Source organism: Rana temporaria, chromosome 4 (assembly GCF_905171775.1).
Source record: "Rana temporaria chromosome 4, aRanTem1.1, whole genome shotgun sequence".
NCBI classification, from domain to species: domain Eukaryota; kingdom Metazoa; phylum Chordata; class Amphibia; order Anura; family Ranidae; genus Rana; species Rana temporaria.
In genome coordinates this window covers 117,120,670-117,141,295 of record NC_053492.1, presented here as the reverse complement: position 1 = coordinate 117,141,295, position 20,626 = coordinate 117,120,670, and the positions used below count along the sequence as shown (strand labels likewise).

Sequence of the window (20,626 nt, the reverse complement as noted above, 5' to 3'; positions counted from 1 at the left end):
GCAACCCTAGATTGCCACAGGAATCAGGAGGTCAAGGAGTAACAGCAGAGGAAAGGCCTCCAAAATCAAACAGATGATGTGGAAAACTGCCAAACATTTTACTCATCTCCACAGTCAACCCACATAGGGAATATGATCACATTTGAAAAAGTCACATGACGAAACGCGTCAGTAACCAGTCTTACGTCCTATCTGGTTCAGGGGACTGCAGCGTTGGAACGCACGCTGTTAGCACTTTATATCCCCAGTGTGAGTCGGAAAGTTTTTTTTACTTACCCTTGTGTTTATTAATACCTTGCATGGTATTTAGTCTACTGAGACCTTTTTAAACAATAAATCCACATTTTTTAAATACTACACCATGCAGGCATTTTTCTGTCTGTTATTTGCCTATGAGAAACGCCGGCAATAGATGAATATCCATCTGGACTAAAGCGGTGGATCGGAACTGGTACAGGAGGAGGTGATCATCTGACAGAGAGAGGAGCGGCCCGTCCATCCCACTACCTTTTCGTTCATCACCCCTACAGGGGTATTCAGCTCTAGAGAGTGGGGACCTACAGGGGGAGCACCTTGATTTCTACCGGATGACCAGCGTTTGACGATTTCACAAAAGTCACAACTTACCAACATTGTGTGGAACTATATTCAGCATCTTATTGCTTTCTACAATTTTTTAATTTTGCAATTTATGGTTTAATTATGACCACTAGTGGTTTAAGATTTGAGGAATATTGAACAGACATTTTCTTATGAGCACAACAGCAGTTTTTGATACACCCACAGTCAGCACAGCACTTGCATAATTATTGCTGCTTATGGGAAGCAGTGAAGTCTATGGACCTTTCACATTGCAGTTTGCTCACTTTGTGAGGACATTTCTTGGCCTTAATTGTGTTTTATGTTTTTTTGAATATATTGGTGCATTGCATACACATTGCACAGCAGGTGTGGAGACGCGCCATACATTCATAATATAAATAGCAGTGCAGCGCTGTTAATAGTGATAGAATGCTTAAATACAATTAAGTAAAAACAGTGTAAACAAAAAAGCTCTTTGATAAGAGAAAGAGTCCAAATAAATTAAATGAATAAGTGATAGAAAAAACAGCAAAGTCCGTTTAAAAACCCAAAATTAAAAAGTGTCTCAATCTGGTGTGAAAAAAATTCCTTAATTAGCAAGATGTGATGAGATCTTGATTGCTGTGAAAAGGTGTTCACCCATGCAATTCGTGAAGATAGGATTAACCGCTTACCAGAGGTAAAGACTGTTTTCCACCAGTCTTATAGAGCCTATGGGAAGTCTGGTCTCCCAATAACTTTTCAGCAATATTAAACCTCAGCAATCGATCCGGGTGTCATAAATTGGAACAAAAGAAACTTTTCATAGTGCATACCGTTTAAACCAAAGGTAAGATTTAATATAAGTAATGCACTTACAGTTATGTTGCCAAAAAACTGCATAAAGTTTGTTTACTTAATTGTATTTAAGCATTCTATCACTATTAACAGCGCTGCACTGCTTTTTATATTTATGCTTGTTAATTTGTTGTACACATTTTAGTGCTAGCTGCTACATATCTTTCGTTTGTTTGTTCATAACATCACTCATCACTTTTTTATCACTAATTTTTTAGCGCAGCGCCAACCTTTGGGTTTTTTCATTATACATTCATAATATTTAAATTTTTAATTCACAGCCCTGGTAGGAGACTCAGATTTTTTATGTATTTTTTTCCTTCACATAATTATTTATTCACTGCAGCAGGAGCTGACACCTTACTCATTTATATAACCCCTAGGGAGTGGGGTTTAAAAAATAATGCTCGTCTCAGGCTGTGCATGAGATATGTAAATAACCTGTCATTCAAAGCAAGGGGGAAGAATGGACAAAAGTTTTCTCCCGTTTGTCTATTTATCTCACTGAAAAAAAGAAGAGGATTTCTCAGAGCTGGATTAACTCTTTGTGGCAAGACTGGGCACAGATGATAGGAAATCTTATACTCTACATTGTGACAGAAAAAGGGTTTAAATCTACTTTAAATGCCGTCAATAATAACAGAGCAAGAAAAGGGGCGAACACTTTATAAAAACTGGGGCGAGAATCCATCCGGGCCAGGACATTTCCCAGGCCTCAGACCTTTAATGCCACCCAGAAACTCTGGATCAGACAATGGTTTGTCTAAATCTGAGGCCTCTTCTGCATCCATCGGCAGGGCGGTCTCTAGAATGAATTCCTTCATAGTGGCCAATTGTGAACTTGTCAGTGTAGTACCAGGCTGGAGGGGCAAGTTATACAAGTTGGAGTAATATTGCTGGAAGGCCAATGAGATACCTTGGGAATTACAGATTCACTGTTGGTCGGCGGTATGGATGAGTTGTACCGGGCAACGTGGTGGGCATGGGTGGAGGATCTTCGCCAGCTGTTGCCCACATTTATTAGCTGAGAAATAATGAGTTGCGCGCCTTATAAGGGAATGAGAGTCTAGAATCCTGAGCAAGTCATGCCGCGCATTGGATATGTCTACATAAACACATAAGGGTCTAAGGCCCATTTGTGGGTAAGTTCCAGGGTAGGGAGAAGTCGGCAATGTCAGCAGTCCTAGCTTTCTTCAAATCGGGAACCGTGTTATCTAAAAACCCCACGGAGCACGCACTTTAGAGCCTCCTATTTAACCAATGGGCTAGTATCATCAGACCTGTGACCCAGGACAAAGTCATGGATCGCTAGTTTGATCGCTGCTATACATGGTGCGTCTTTTAACAAATTGTCATTGAGATGCCATGAGAACTTCCTGTGGGCCTTAGGGGATTGTGTTAAACGTAGGTGGATAGGAGCAGGTCAGACCACAGGGTTGCCTAGGGTCGCTTTAATGGGAAGATCTTGTAGGGATTGGGAGACAAAGTAGTAATGGATATGGCTATACAAGTTGTGGGTCACTGAAGAACAGCTGTAGTCTCTCTCAAAGGAATGTTGTACACGCCAGACATCCACCAGTTGTGCGAAGTGTAGAAGTGATTTGATGCATGTGGGAGTGGAGTGAGGAAAGGAATACTTACCTGAGGAGGCGTCAACGGTCGGGATAAAGCCACGTTGATGAAGCAAGGACCACCGAAAGAAAGTAATTTGTAATTTGTTTAGAACACGAGACATAAAATTACCTTGGTCCTGGTTAGGTATACATGTTGGCTACTGTAAAAATAGACGAGTTTGATTTTAGTTTAACGAAGATAGATCTACCAGAAGGATCAATAAGGGAGTCTAGAACCTTGGGGTTGAACGTTTTTTATGAAAAGCTATGGAAACCCATTTTGATTTGGCTTGTGGGTTCGTACTGTGGTACCATCAGTGATAGTAGCGATAATTGAGGACAGGAATAACTCGAACGAAACTGCATCTCCTAGAGAAGCAACATTTTGGCTTGCACTCTATTAAAATGGTATAAAATCTGGCTTTTAAACCTCTGCAATTACCAGAGGATAATGGAATATCGTCATGGGACGTCATGGCTGTAGTAAGAAGAAAATAAATAAAAATAAAAGCAGTTGCAAGAGAAGTTGTCCAAAAATACTCATATGGCAAAAGACCATATCAGATTCGCTCAATAGAAAGAGGTAATAGGAAATTGGTGAGGAGAGATAAGTAGGAAAAGGAGAAAGAGTAGAGAAAGAAGAAAAATCAGGGGAAAATGAAAGGCCATTAGGTGGCAGCACTTGACCACAGAAAAAAGGTAACAATATCCATGAAGGGTAAAATTGTATATTAAAAGTATAGTGCATAATCACGCACTATAATTCCAAAGAGGGGAAATCTAACAAAGCACCAGGAGCTTCTCCCGGTCCTGGGGGTCCATGGGTGGACAGTGGAAACCAAGACAACAAGAAACAGATTGTAAACCACATGTCCGAGATCATAGACTATAGAACATATATTCCTCCCAGCTATGTCAGTATGGACGTCCTGAGGCCTCAAGAGGTTTCATAGGGAAACAAAGCTGTAGAGGAGCAGAGGTAGGGGGTTAAGGGGATAAACATAGATATAAACCTGGGTTTGGATAAGTTCAGAACATGAGTTCTCACAGCAGCTGAAGACAAAAATCAGGTTAGAAAACATAACTAAAATGTTATTCACAAGGAACTTGGAACAATAGAGAAATCGGACCCTAAAAGGATCACAGGTGCAAGGTATCAACCCTGGGTGACGGCAGGGAACTGTCCTGGTCTCGAAACAGAGAAAAACAAACAAAAAAAAACCCCTCTTAACCACTTAAGCCCTGGACCATTAGGTAGCTTAAAGACCAGGCCACTTTTTGCAATTCGGCACGGTGTCGCTTTAACTGACAATTGCACGGTCGTGCGACATGGCCCCCGAACAAAATTGGTGTCCTTTTTCCCCACAAATAGAGCTTTCTTTTGGTGGTATTTGATCACCTCTGGGGTTTTTATTTTTTGCGGTTTTTATAAAATATAGCGCACATTTTGAAAAAAATACAATATTTTTACTTTTTGCTATAATAAATATCCACAAAAATTATATAAAAAAACATTTTCTTTTCCTCAGTTTAGGTCGATACGTATTCTTCTACATATTTTTGGTAAAAAAAAAAAAAAAAAAAACACACCACAATAAGCGTTTATTGATTGGTTTGTGCAAAATTTATAGCGTCTACCAAAATAGGGGATAGTTTTATTGCATTTTTATTAATAATTAGTTTTTTTCTAGTAATGGCAGCGATCAGCGTTTTTATCTTGACTGCGACATTATGGCAGACACATCGGACACATTTGACTGTATTTTGGGACCATTGTCATTTTCACAGCGAATAGTGCTATAAAAATGCACCGGTTACTCTAAAAATGACACTGGCTGTAAAGGGGTTAACCAGGAGGGGGCGCTGTAGGGGGTTAAGTGTTCCCTAAGGGAGTGATTCTTACTGTGGGGGGGCGTGGCTGGGCGTGTGACATCACTGATCGTCGTTCCCTATGACAGGGAACAGACGATCAGTGACAGGCCCACTAGGAAGCACGGGGAGAGGTTTGTTTACACTTACCTCTCCCCGTTCTTCTTCTCTGTGACCCGATCGCACGACATCGGTGGCGATCGGGTCCACTGTTCACGCAGGGACAGTCACGGAGAAGAGGACTGGGTTATGAGAGCGCTGCCGGTGTCATGTTTGCGACCCACAGCTGGGATCTTAAAGGGGACGTACATATACACCCTTGTGCCCAGCCGTGCCATTTTGCTGACGTATATCGTCGTGCGGTGGTCCTCAAGCGGTTAAAGAGTTTAGTGCAGTATAATGAGCCAGGTCAGAGTCAACCATCCTGAGGTAGTTGGGAAGAGGATCTGGGATGTTTGTTCTTGCCTTGCTTCTGCCATTGTGGAAGAAATGGTAGGCTTGCATGTAGTAGGTGAGAAGGCCCAATACGGCAGAGAGACCTGAGGAAGTTCCAAGACACTCAGTAAAGCCGGTAAAACCCCCAGAATGCAGAAAAGAACAGTCTTGCCTTCATGATGGACCCGAAGCAAGATTGGGAACCGCCATTGGTATTTAATGTGTCTCTCTTGCAGGAGGGATGTTAGTGGTTTTAAAGAATGCCTCATAGCCAGGATTTGGTGAGAGAGATCCGGTCAGAGCATAAAATTGAGTATCATTCAACAAGATGGAATACTGCATGCTGGCCGTCCTTATGATTTATTCTTTAATCTTGTAGAAGTGTACCCTGCACAGCGTGTCACAAATGAAGGCTGAGTCAGGGTTCCTCTGACCCGAGGTCCTGTAGACTCTGCCCAGTTCAATAGGGGAATCTTTAGGCAGCTGGAGTAACTGATTAAAGATGGTGGCTACAGCCCCTGCCAGGTCTTTATGATCCACTGTTTTAGAAATGCCTCAGATTCTAATGTTGGTCCTTCTATTCCTATTTTTAATATCATCCTGCCGATACATGAGCTGCTGTAATATACAGTGTGAGAATTCAATGTCTCCTCACGGGACTGCAAGGCAGTACAAAGGCCATCAGCTGTATATTCAATGTCCTCCATACGAACCCCTAGATCTTTTTTGAGCTCAGTAATCTCCTGCCTGTATGTCTTCTCTATGCGTTTGACATACTGCTCAAAGTCAGTTTTAGTAGGTAGGGAGTGCATGCAAGAATGAAGGGATCTCATCTGGGATTCATGCCCCATTCATCCCCTGAGCACAGTGTGGCTTGAGAAGAGCTCAGAGCAGCATGTGGGGTGGTCAGAGTTTGTAGGAGAGGTAGAATAGCCCCTTAAGCTCACCTGCATGTCTGCTGCCGATCTAGAGCGATCCGGGGAGGACTACGCCTGTGCCATGTTGGATTTGGCCTTGTTTCTGGAGGCAGCCGAGGACCGGGTGAAAAAGTGGCCTAAATCACTGCTGGCGTGACCCCTACTGGACTTCTTTGGTCCTTGGGCTTGCCTTTGCCCATCAGTGCAATGTGGGAGGAATTGGGAGAAAGAGAGCCCAGAGGGAGCCCTCAGCACCGGGAGCTACAGCTCCATGTGCCAAACCATGCCATCCACTTTGCTCTTTTAGGTATTTATTCATATCACCCACATGCAGAGAAAAGATGCTCCCATAGCATAACGTTTTCCAAAAGTTTTATCGAGATAGTGCAGTTGAAAACACTCTCACATCCTCCGAGTATGTTTAAAACATTTAAAACCTGGAAGCCGGGATGATTTGCGTTCCACGGTTCCAAACCGAAAGTGATGCAAAGACGCTAGAAGCTCCACCCTACACATTTTGTCATCAAGAATTCATCTGGTGCCATCTTGCTACACTTGCTATCCTTATATAGCATGTGGTGACCTGACAAACCCAGCCACGTGATAGTGGCCATTTTTGTTTAGTCCGGGAAACCATGCACAGCAAGCTTTTCCACATAGACCTATATTTGCAGTGTTAATAGCCCATTTTTTTGTGTCACTTTCTTCTAAACCCACGGCTGCACTTCTTTGAATTATATATTGGTTGTAAGTTTCTTAGTGCTGAACTTTAGTGCTAGCTGCTTCATTCACAAATTAATTTTTATTCATTCACATTTATTCATAATTACGACACATAATTAAGTTACACTTTTTTAGCGCTGCGTCAGCCTTAGGGTATTTTTTATACATGTAGTAAACAATATACAGCTGCCCCATGTACAAAATAATCCAAAAATAAAACACAGAAAAGTGCTTTTAAAACAGGAATGCATAGTAATATCACCATTTGAAAGCAAGTCTCCATTTTTAACAGCATACCAAAAAATGCAAAACAAATACCAAACTAAACCTCACATTACAAATTGAAAGCAAAGATTCTAATCTATCCTATTCCTCTAGTGGTAAAAAATAAAATAAAATAAAAATTCCCCCATACAAACTATTACTCCAAAATTCCTAAGCTTGTAGCATCTTTAGTTAAAGCGGTGGTTCCCCCTTAAAAACAACTTTTTTTTATTCCACTGCCCCCCCACATTACAATCGAATTAAGGCTATTATTTTTTTTTGCTGCTGTACATACCTTGATACAGCATCTTCACCCGTGCATCCGGGTTGCGAGTCCCGCGGGAGTGGGCGTTCCTCACATGTGTTTGATTGACGTTTTTCGGAAAAACGAGCTCCCCCCTGTCGCGTAAGCCGTGTCACGGTTGGCGAAAGGAGCCGAACGGCGAGTCGGCGCTATACTGCGCATGCGCATCGCCGTTCGGCTCCTTTCGCCAATCGTGACGCGGCTTACGCGACGGGGGGAGAGCTCGTTTTTGGGAAAAACGTCAAACACATGTGAGGAACGCCCACTCCCGCGGGACTCGCAACCCGGATGCACGGGTGAAGATGCTGTATCAAGGTATGTACAGCAGCAAAAAAAAAATAATAGCCTTAATTCGATTGTAATGTGGGGGGCCAGTGGAATAAAAAAAAGTTGTTTTTAAGGGGGAACCACCGCTTTAAGTGCCGTCAACTCATGTCTGAGTCCTAGAAAACAGATGATTGAGAGATCAAAAGAGAGGCAAATTCTGTGCCAGTTCACCATTAATAGGGTGTTCAAGATATCACTGCCTATTGACCCAAAACGGTGCTTGCTTCTTATTTTGGAAGACCTGGAATGGGAGGAGGGTACTAGAGTGGCGGTCATTAGGTCTTTATTCCTAGCTCGGAAACTTATAATGTCTCGGTGGATAGCGGAGGAACCTCCCAGTATGAAGGAGTGGATCAATATAATGGGGGAAATGCTCCGAAAGGAGAAGGTGATCTACCAACATAGAGGATGCTCCCAGAAGTTTGAGAAGCTGTGGGGCGGGTGGCTGGATGTACCGGGCTTGGCCCCGGTGGACCTGGTCACGGGTAGGATACTCGGTTGAGCAAAGCAACTCGAACCCTGGTCGGTCACGGTGAATGGCCTCTGGATTATGGGTGACGTTCCTGTGAGATGGAGGAGGCCGGGTGGGGTCGGGGGGGAGTGGAATTAACCATGTATGTGGGCGGCGAAGTGTTATGATATACAGTTGCTGAAATTTGTATTGGAATGTAATCTGATGCTTGAAAATTTTCTCGATGTATGTAAGTCTTTACCAGTGCTTCAATAAACTTTTCTTTTGGATAAAAAAAAAATTCTGTGCCAGTCCATCAGTGTCATTCCCACAGCTGTAGTCATTGTGTCCAACCATCTTGTAGTCTGTCTGCCTCATCTAGTTTGTTTGATCTTCAGGATTTCCTTCTTCAGTGATCTCTCTCTTCTGACAGTATAACCAGAATAGGAGTTGTAACCATTTGGGCTTCTAGTGACATAGCCAGTTTGATCTCCTCCAAAATCAATCTGTTAGTTTTCTGAGCTAGCTATCCACAACACACATAAAATCCTTCTCCAGCACCAAAACTCAACAAAAGTTAATCTTCCTCCTGTCCTGTTTCCGTTGTGTCCAACTTTCACAGCGTACTTAACAAGTGAGATAATGAGTGCTTGGACATGTCCAATCTTGGCTTTGAGTGCAATTTCTTTACCTTTAAATACTTTGTCGAGGTGTGTCAGCAAAACAGCAACCAATCGCACACAGGACACTGACTCACTGTGACCAAAACGAAACCAGGTAATATAAGATGGCTTTAGCTCTGCACCTGCAGAAGAGATCCCTCAGACGCATTTCTCCCCCTAGTGTGCATAATTGGTTACAATCCTTGGCATCACATTTCTTTATCATAGAAATGAAACGGTGATCTTTGCTAGTTGGATGGCCATGTTTTTGTTTTTCCAGATCCATTGACACAGTTAAGTAACGGCCATAATAGCACTTTTTTCATATTCACACCAATCTGGTACCAGATCAGGTACCGCAAGCCATGCCACCCAAATCTTTTTTTTTTTTTTTTTTTTTTCACAAAGATGAATTTTTTTAAAGCCTTAAAGACCAGTCAAACTCTCTAGTTTCATATTCGAATTCAATACCGATGTTCATTCCCCCACTGTCAATGGAGGTGGTGAAATCCACATTTGTGCAATCTAACAAGAGACAGTGTTCTGCTAATCCCCAACCTTGTTAACCTGATTTTCTGAAACCTCTAGATGCCCCAAAATGCATATGTATATATGGATTATATACATTTATTTTAAAAACAGCACCGATACATTGAACATCTTTCCAAGATCTTAACAACCTAATAAGATGTATGAAATCTGCAGGGGCCTGTCCACATCTAATATACAGGTGACACTCAAAAGTTTGAATATCGTGCAAAAGTTCATTCATTTCACTAATGCAACTTTAAAGGTGAAACTAATATATATGAGATAGACTCATTACATGCAAATCAAGACTGTGATTTGTCATAGAAGGGAAGGAACTTGGTCACGTGACAGGCATTAAATGAAAAAAAAAAAATCTAAACAAAAACTGAGATTTTAGAATTTTGAAGCATAAAGATACATTTTTACATGAAAGATTGCAGGGAGAGTATGTGGGTTTTTGGATTTCTTTTCACTTTAAAGCAGTATTAAATCTAAAAACAAAAATGTATTATATTGCAGCTTAGATATGGTGGCTGCATTCATTTTCCTTTTTTTTTGGGAGGTTTTTGCTTTATTTTTACAAGGTGATGCAGACAGTATTTTATTACCACGATATCATTCATATCAGTTTATTTATATTTATTTAACCACTTGCCGCCCGCCAATGACAAATTGACGTCGGCAAAGTGGTTGTAGAATTCTGACTGGACGTCATATGACGTCCTCAGGATTCTCAGCCGCTGCGCGCCCCCGGGGGCGCGCATCGCGGCGATCGTTGTTGCGGGGTGTCAGTCTGACACCCCGCAACACCGATCTCGGTAAAGAGTCTCTCACGGAGACTCTTTACCACGTGATCAGCCGTGTCCAATCACGGCTGATCACGATGTAAACAGGAAGAGCTGTCGATGGCTCTTCCTCACTCGCGTCTGACAGACGCGAGTAGAGGAGAGCCGATCGGCGGCTCTCCTGACAGGGGGGGTTCACGCTGATTGTTTATCAGCGCAGCCCCCCCTCGGATCGCCACATGGACCACCAGGGATGCCCACCAGGGAAGGGCAAAACAAAAAAAAAATGGGGAAAAAAAAAGTCCAAAAAATAAAAATAAAAGTCTGAAAAAAAAAATGAAAAAAAAAAAAAAGATGCCAATCAGTGCCCACAAATGGGCACTGACTGGCAACAAGTAAATCAGTGCCGCCCCACAGTGTCCATCAGTGCCACCCCACAGTGCCCATCAGTGCCACCCCACAGTGCCCATCAGTGCCGCCCATGAGTGCCCATCTGTGCCGCCCATGAGTGCCCATCAGTGCCGCCCATGAGTGCCCATGAGTGCCGCCTATGTGTGCCCATCAGTGCCGCATACCAGCGCCGCCAATCAGTGCCACCTCATCTGTGCCCGTCAGTACTACCTTGTCGATGTCCATCAGCGCCATCTCATCTGTGCCCATCAGTGCCACCATATCAGTGCCCGTAATTGAAAGAGAAAACGTACTTATTTACAAAAAAATTACAGAAAAAAATAAAAACTTATTTTTTTTCAAAATTTTCGGTCTTTTTTTAGTTGTTGCGCAAAAAATAAAAAAATCGCAGAGGTGATCAAATACCACCAAAAGAAAGCTCTATTTGTGGGTAAAAAAGGACGCCAATTTTGTTTGGGTACAGTGTAGCATGACCGCGCAATTGCCATTCAAATTGCGACAGTGCTGAAAGCTGAAAATTGGCTTGGGCGGGAAGGTACGCAAGTGCCCGGTTTGGAAGTGGTTAATATCACTTTATTTTTTGCAGTATATTTATATATATTTATTCATTTATTGCATTTTTTTGTATGTTTTCACTTACACTTATAAAGTCTATATTATGAAATGTGTTTTAGGTTAGAATGTCACATACACATGTGTTTTTGTTTTTGATTGTGCAGATGCTGTTCTGATCATGGGTTGTGTCAGTTTCAATCAGGTATCTAATTTTCTAATGCTGTGCAGACCAGCTCTAATTGGTTTGGATGCATTCAAAGTTTTCTATTTAAATCCTTTTAGATCCTCACACAACCCAGCTATGAGTAAGCATCTTTCTATGATGTGAAACATGTTCGCTTTTTTGTCCCCTATGTCCACTTTTACCATTGATTGCAGTGTTGCATGAATTTTTGGATGTCATACAGCTTTGGATTTTATCCTTTGTTTATTTTGTTTCAATAAATCGTCTATCAGAGTGCGGCAGTCCAGGAACATTTATTTTTTTCCACGGATTAGCGCAGAGTCTGCACCTGTCAGTACTACAGGGCGGGAGCACAGCATAGGTCGCAGGGCTTGGAGCGGTACTCTTTTCCATTGATCCAGCCAGTAAGTTACTTTTCAACTTCCATTAAGAGACCAAGCTTTATGGCAAAAGTGGCAGTTAAAGTTTAAGTTTATGTTTTTGGTCTCTCCGCTCCGTAATTTTTTAGATGATGGTTCGGCTGCACCATAATGATGGAGGGAGGGGAGATTATTTGGTTTGAAGGATGCTACCAGGAGACAAGGAAGTCTCTCTGGCCACAATATAACCTAACCTTTCTTAACCACTTCAGCCCCGGACCATATTGCAGATCAATGACTGGGCCCCTTTTTGCGATTCAGCACTGCGTCGCTTTAATTGACAATTGTGCGGTCATGCGACGTGGCTCCCAAACAAAATTGGCGTCCTTTTTTTCCCCACAAATAGAGATTTCTTTTGGTGGTATTTGATCACCTCTGCGGTTTTTATTTTTTGCACTATAAACAAAAATAGAGCGACAATTTAAAAAGAAAAAATAATATTTTTTACTTTTTTTTGTAATAAATATCCCCAAAAATATATATAAAAAAACTATTTTTTTCCTCAGTTTCGGCCGATACGTATTTGTCTACATATTTTACGTAAAAAAATGTATATATATATATATATATATATATATATATATATATATATATATATATATATATACACACACACACACACACACATATACATATACATATACATACACACACACACATACACATACAAGCGTTTATTGATTGGTTTGCGCAAAAGTTTTAGCGTTTAAAAAATAGGGGATAGTTTTATGGCATTTTTATTAATATTTTTTTTTTACTAGTAATAGCGGCGATCAGCGATTTTTAATCGGTACTGCGACCTTATGGCAGACACTTCTGACACTTGACACATTTTTGGGACCATTGGCATTTTTATAGCATCAGTGCTATAAAAATTAGGGCTGTTACTGATCAAATTGTTTGCGTTCGATTAATCGTTTTTTTTTTTTTTATCGATTAATCTACTAAATTTTGATTAATTAGAACGCACATACAGATCCAACTACTTTTAGCTGATCTCCTTGCAGGCTGATTCCCAGTGCAGGCTCTTTACAAGAAAGAGCTGCTAACTCCGATACGCTTCTAGCAGAAGAGATAGCAATCAGAAAGGCCAATTTCCTGCTTAAAAGAATCAAAGGAATATGGCGGATAGGTTCAAAAGGTTGCTTTTGCAGAACTGATAATACAAAGTTCAAATCCCAGGGACACAAGGGCAACTTGACTGGCAGATTTATCTGCAGTACTCCCTGAATGAATGCCCGGACTAGGGAATGAGATGCCAATGGTCTCTGAAAAAAGACTGATAGAGCCGATATTTGACCCTTGATGGTACTCAGGGCCAATTTCATATCCACTCCTAATTGCCAAAAGGTGAGAATCCTACTTATAGCATACTTTAGAGGATTCCATCCTCTGGATTCACACAAAGAAACATACACCTTCCAGACTCTGTAGTAGTTTAGCCTGGAGGCTGGCTTTCTTGCATTAATGAGTGTAGAAAGAACTGGACCCGAAAGCCCTTGTTTCTACAAAATGTGGGTTTCAGTAGCCAGACTGTCAAATTTAGCTTCTGAGCATCCCGTCTCTGGGTGCCTCCTTGGTGATTGATATAAGCTACTGCAGTAGCATTGTTAGATTGAATCCGAACCGGCTCTGTAACCTGTGTGTCCAGGTTCTGAGGGCCAAGTATACTGCCCGAATCTCAAAGTATGTTGATGGGCAGGCTCTCCTCGGTTTTGGCCCAGGTACCCTGGATTGAAGCTTCTTCTAATACTGCTCCCCAGCCCAATAGGCTAGCATCTGTCGACACCACCTTCCAGGTGACTGGGAGAAAGGACCTTGCTTTCCGCAAGTTTTTGGTCTTTAACCACCAACTGAAGCTTTGGCGTACCTGTGGAGACAGGCGCATGGGTAAATCCAGGGTTTGGCTTCTCCTGTTCCAGGCAGCCAGAATCCCACCCTGTAGTAGTCTCTAATGAATCTGGGCGTAAGGAACCGCCTCAAAAGGAGGCCACCATCTTCCCCAATAGCCTCATGCAAAGGAGAATTGATGGTCCGTTTTTTGTCCTGACTTTGTGGATCAATTCTCTTAGGGACTTGATCTTTGGCTCTGGTAGGAATACCCTGCCTTGGGCTGTGTCTATGATCATACCCAAGTACTCTACCATTCTTAGGGCTTGTAGAGAGGATTTCTGTAGGGATATGATCCATCCTAAATGCTCCAGATATCTCACTGTATTGAGCACTATGTGATCTAATCCTGCCACTGACTGACCTATCACGAGTAGATCATCTAGATAGGCTGTCACCATTATGCCCTGTGCTCTCAAGGTTTGCCAACAGTGGGGCCAGAACTTTTGTAAATACCCAGGATGCGGTGGCCAAACCAAAAAGGCAGAGCCACAAACAAAGTGGCGATGCTCTACCACGAACCTTAGGAACTTTTGGTGAGTGTGATAAATAGGCACATGTATATAGGCATCCTTGATGTCTATAGACGCCAAATATTCCCAACCTTGTAGGGTGGCGACCACAGACTGAATGGTTTCCATTCGGAAATGGCAAATGTTCAGAAACTGGTTTAGATCCTTTAGGTCCAGAATGGGTCTGACGTTTCCATTTGGTTTTGGAACCACAAAAGAGGTTTGAATAAAACCCAGCACCTTGCTCTTTTAGGGGGACTTCCTTGATTATCCCCTGAGACAGCAAATGATCCAAACCTTCGGAAAAAATAATCTCAATTGGATCTTTAGAGACCCCTGAACCTTGGAACCGATAGGGCGGGGTCTCTCGAAATTCCAGCTTGTACCCCAGGGATACAGCAGAAACCACCCATTTGTCCTGGATCTCGGTCTGCCAAGCTGCTGAAAACTGCCGAAGCTGCCCCCCCACTTGGCCGAGCGGGGGCGCCACTTCATGAGGAAGGGTTGGGGCTTTGCTTGTTAACTCTTTGCCCCCACTGCTTCCCGGTCTTCTGGGCCTGGCCCTGGTCTTTAGCCTTCATGGCTGTCTGAGAATGCCGTCTGCCTGGAGACAGATGTTCCAGGAGCTGGGGAGAGAGAACGCTTTTCTCCGGCAATAGAGTAGTCTTGCCGCTTGATATACTTTTCCAAATCATCCCCAAGGAGGCATTCACCATGAAAGGGAAAGCTAGTCAAAAGCTTTTTGCATGGGGCTTCCACTGACCAGTGCTTCAGCCAAAGAATTCTGCGCACGTGCACCAGCTGGAAAGTAAGGCGAGATGCTTGTTGAATAGAATCCTTGATGGCTACTGATCTACGGTGAAACATAATGCCCTAGGCATATTCTACCAAAATTTTATCTGCTCCTGACACATACCCACTGCCGCCACGGCAGGTTGGGTCACTGCGCCCGGCAGGAGAAAGTAAGACTTCAGTAAAGATTCCAACTTTTTCTCAGAAAGATCTTTAAATACCTGGTCATTGTCCACCGGAGAGGTTAAGCTTTTATTTCACTGAAGGCAGACTCCACTTCCTAGTAAATTTCTCCTCCATGGGATAAAGAACTTCAAACTTCCTAAGAGGAGAAAACGCCTATCTGGATGCTTCCAGTAAATCAGATTCTCCAATAAAGGATGAACTGGAAAGAAACATGCAGCCTGTGGGGATTTTAATAAACCCAGGGAGGAGACAGGTGAGTCAGTTAACTCCGAAGACGGTAACTTAAATGCAGAGCGTACTGTTTCAGTATAATACAGTATTGTACTCGCAATTTTAGAACCTGGGAAGCAGAAAAAGGTTCTGAAATCCCAGATCCTTCTGACTCCTCATCCTCTGATGGTGCCATGTCCTCATCCTCATCTACAGACCTTTCTGAAGGGAGACCTGAAGTAACAGAAGGAGCTCTGCTTCGTTTTCTTGTCCTGTTTCGAGGACTTTGCGATTAACAAATCGATTCTTTGTTCTAAACTGTTTATGGCTACTGCCAAAGAGTCCTCAGTGACATATGCAGGCCCAGGCACCATAGGAGAGGCTGTTGCTCCTGATGGAGTCAATGGCTCATCCTGTACAGGTGCCTCATAAATTACCGTAGAGAGGAAGGTACTAAGCGGGCCCGGCTAGAGGCTCTTGTCTCAGGTGGCGATGCTTTTTTGTCTTTTTTTAGTCCCTATATTTTTCCTTTGGGAAGACATACTATCAAGCAACAAAGCCAAAATACTATCAACTGTATATACGCCTGTGCTAGTTATGCCTTTTACATACATTATGCAACTAATCACACAGTTTCATGTCCAGTGGGTGTCCTCTCTTGGGGGTGCCCAGATAACCAACAACATAGAAACCTTGGGTGCCTTTTGTAAGTCACTGTGTTCCCGATCAGGGGAGAGCTGAAGGTTTGAGAGGCTTTATATGTGCTTCTGCCTACTTGAAAATGCCGTGGGATGTGTGCCCGTGCACGCTCGCGACCCGCCCCTTCCTTCTTGCCCCTATAAAGCACGCCCCCCCGTGTGCATGCGCGACCTAGGGGGGTATGGCGGTCTCCTGAGAGGCAGAAGGGTCTCCTGCATCATGGCAGTGAGAAAAGGACCTGGTCGCTATCCATGGCAGAGCTCTCTAGGACAGTGTGCGCTGTCTGAAAATGACCTGACACTGTCTGGAGCACTGGTGAGTAAAACGCAACTCTTTACTCCCTCTAGTGGTGGAAATAAGGAAGACACCCACTCAAAAGGAAAAAGTCATTAAAGGTAGATACTTAATACTTTTTTCCTGCTTACCTTATCCCTGTCGCAGGTTTGCAGAAAATCAGACAAAAAACAATCGTCACCCATCATGGCGGGCATGTGTGCCAACCTTCAGGGACATGGGTTCCTACTTAAAGGATGCCTCTTCTCTAGGCCTTGTAAAAGACTCTGCCAGGACTTTTAGCGTTTTAAAAAAAGCGAAAGTGCTGGACCCTATAGCCCAGTCCTCCAAAAAGACATTACAGGCAACACCTCGTGCGCAAGGCCCAGATACCATCCAATTGTGGCGTAATAATTTAAAGCATCTTGGATGGACCCGAAGTATAGCTCTTTTGCCCCAGGGGCCTCTATGGAAGAGCTTCCCTTAGCACTATCTTAATCGCGTCCAATCTTCTTAGACACTGGTGAAAAAACTAAGGTACTTCCTGTATGGGAGGGGTTAGATGGAGGGGGAACTTGTTCTCATTGGTTGTGCCAGTGTCCAATCACCTCTGGTGACCATACAACCCACTATATAATGACTAAGGCTCTGTGTCCCGTGGTGTACGATAAAGAAAATTAAATTTGTATCCTTCACTGATGGCCACTGATAGGCTGCACTGATGAGGCGGTACTTCTGGGCACCGATGAGGAGCAGTGATAGCCAGCACTGACTGGCATTACTAATGGCCACTGATTTATGGTACTTGTGGGCACTGATTGCTGGCAGTGATGGGCACCGATTGCTGGCACTGGTGCTTACTTAATTGTAATCAGAGGACTGATGATCAGTGCCCCAATTACATCCCTAGATGTCCTCTGAGATGCCGCTGATCGGCTCTCCTCTCCTTACACACTGTCAGTGTGAGGCGAGGAGTTCCGATTACCGGCATCTCCGTGTTTACATGTGACCGGCTGTGATTGGACACAGTCGATCATATGGTTAAAGAATGAAATAGGGAAAATAAGTTGTTGGGACTTTAATTGAAACAGAACACTAGGGCAGAGTGAATCAATCAATATGATAAAAAATATTAATGGCATGCTAGGGCACAATGCAATGTAGGTAAACAGGGTAGATCAATAAATGAGTTACAATGTATAACAGAAGCATGATTGGTAAATCATATAGCATTCTAATAGTAACATAAACAAACATAATAACACATGATGAACAATAAAACCAGAATGACATATAACCATGATAAATAGTAAAATACAATTGATGATTCAGACAATATCAAGCCCATAGTAGAAAGCATCTTCACTGTGACATGACAGCTATATTGTATGTTCGTATGCTCGACACGTTTCGTGGAATATCTCCACTCATCAGGAGCAGCTAGGGACTGGGGTAAACCTACAGTAAATGATAGTTGATAGTGATAAACGAATTAATGGTAAATAACCACTTAAGACCCGGACCTTTAGACAGGTAAAAGACCTGGCCAGTTTTTGCGATTCGGCACTGCGTCGCTTTAACTGACAATTGCGCCGTCGTGCGAAGTGGTTTCCAAACAAAATTGGCGTCCTTTTTTCCCCACAAATAGAGCTTTCTTTTGGTGGTATTTGATCACATTTGCGGTTTTTATTGTTTGCGCTATAAACAAAAAACAGAGAGCCAATTTTGAAAAAATGCAATATTTTTAACTTTTTGCTATAATAAATATCCCCCAAAAATATATATATAAAAAAAAATCCTCAGTTTAGGCCGATACTTATTCTTCTACCTATTTTTGGTAAAAAAGCGTTTATCGACTGGTTTGCGCAAAATGTATAGCGTTTACAAAATAGGACATAGTTTCATTGCATTTTTATTATTTTTTTTTTTTACTACTAATGGCGGCGATCAGCGATTTTTTTCGTGACTGCGACATTATGGCGGACACATCGGACAATTTTGACACATTTTTGGGACCATTGTCATTTTCACAGCAAAAAATGCATTAAAAATGCATTGTTTACTGTGAAAATGACAATTGCAGTTTGGGAGTTAACCACTAGGGGGCGCTGAAGGGGTTAAGTGTGACCTCATCTGTGTTTCTAACTGTAGGGGGCGGGGCTGGACGTGTGACGTAATTGATCGTGTTTCCCTATATCATTTTAAGGCCTAATGCACACTGGTTTCTTGTAAATGTTTATCCGGAGGAGAAAATCAGTGTTATAAACTCACCTAAGCTGCATTTTTTTCAAAACAGTCTAGGTGAGTTTATCATGTCCAGACGAAGCTACGCCACTCTTTGTTGCAAAATGCGTTGACATCACCACAGTCACGCAACGACATTCAAATTATGCCCCACACTAACAGGCACTAGGAACAGCAGGGGGACTGCAGGTGATCCGAACTATATTCAAACACGAACGGCGTGTGGCGTAAACCCATCCCGCTCCCGCCAAGCACTGATGTTCCGTCTTCTTAATATGGACTGTCTTTGATAGACAGCATCTACTCAACGGCAATGGTGGCGACCTCGGAAGACACGCACACTGTAGGATGTGGTAATGTAGGATCACCCTCTTCTTTATGCCTCCCATAGGAACAGCTGTGCATAGCTGGGATTGCCCATAGGGCTGCTTTGACATTTGCCGACATCTGGTTCTCCATTCATTGAGGTCTGAATTTTCAGACACTTGTACCTGGCAAACTGCCTTTCCACTGCCTGACCAGCCTAGAACTGACTGTGTTTAATGTGCCAGTGAACATAGGAACTTAACCACCAAAATACAGGGCACTTACACCCCCTTCCTGCCCAAGCTATTTTTCAGCTTTCAGCGCGGTCACACCTTGAATGAGAATTGCACAGTCATGCTACACTGTAACCATGTTTTTATCCAAATTGTTATCATTTTCTTCAAATAGAGATTTCTTTTAGTGTTATTTAATCACTTCTGGGTTTTTTCTTTTAGGAAAAAAGGTTGTTCTTAGTTTGTCAGTAACTTTTGTAAATAAGTACATTTTTCTCCTTCACTGATGGGTGCTTATGAGGCGGCACTTATGGGCACCGATGAGGAGGCACGAATATGTCGCATTTATAGGCACTGATTGGCATTGATGGGTAGGGCTGCACGATTCTGGTCAAAATGAGAATCGCGATTCTTTTGCTTAGACTAAAGATCACGATTCTCTTACGATTCTCAAAAATTGATTGCCAGAACCCCCCCCCCAATAAATAAACCTGCGATTTATTTGAAAATACGAATATATAAAAAACAGACCAGTGATAGGTCTATAATGTTAAAGACCATATAACTCCTTTGAAAAAAGCAGAATCAAACTTTGATTTTGCTTTTTTCATAGGTGTTATATGGTCTTTAAAGGGTCACTAAAGGAAAAAAATTTTTTTAGCTAAATAGCTTCCTTTACGTTACTGCAGTACTGGTTTCATGTCCTCATTGTTCGTTTTTGCTTTGAAGTAGCTGTAATTCTGCTGTGATCTCCACACTTCCTGGTTGCCTGTTTCCTTATAACCATCATACTGGGAGATTTTCACGGTGGTCTAAGCTGTCATTACTGTGTGTCTAAAACTCCTCAGAACCAATCAGATTCATTTTAAAAACAAAACACTGCCCTGGATTTGTTTGTTTTTGTTCTGTGAGTCTTCCCGACTCACCTCTCACCCGGAACTTCATGTATGTACCGAAAGTGAAACTAGAGGCACATTATATGATAGATTAAATTCAATTTTTGATCATTTTTAAAAGGAATCAGTTAACTTTTATGTCTCTATACCCAATAAACAGTCATTTCAGCAAAAAAGTTTTTTTCCTTTAGTGACCCTTTAACAATATAGACATATTACTGGTCTGTTTTTTATACATCAGAAGCAGTACCGCCGGCAACCACTGGGTGGCGCATGGATACACACAGTTGTAAAAGAACTGTGAGAAAGATAAATACATCAGAAGCAGTATCGCCAACAACCACTGGGTGGCGCATGGATACACACTAGAGTTGTATTGAACTGAGAGAGAAGCCCAGGCTGCTCACGTCTGTTCTGATGTCGGCGGCATTTGCGTTCCACGCTGGTTACGTGGAATGGCGGTGACACATAAAAATCGCGGGTCATCCCACGGGGAGATCGCAGGCGGGGAGAATT

General features: G+C 42.6%; 1 protein-coding gene across 1 annotated transcript in view; it reads right to left on the bottom strand.

Annotated features, from left to right (window-relative positions):
• FARP2 (FERM, ARH/RhoGEF and pleckstrin domain protein 2) overlaps positions 1 to 20,626 on the bottom strand; it is a 172,075-nt gene that overhangs the window by 45,210 nt on the left and 106,239 nt on the right. The gene's annotated exons all lie outside the window — the stretch shown is intronic.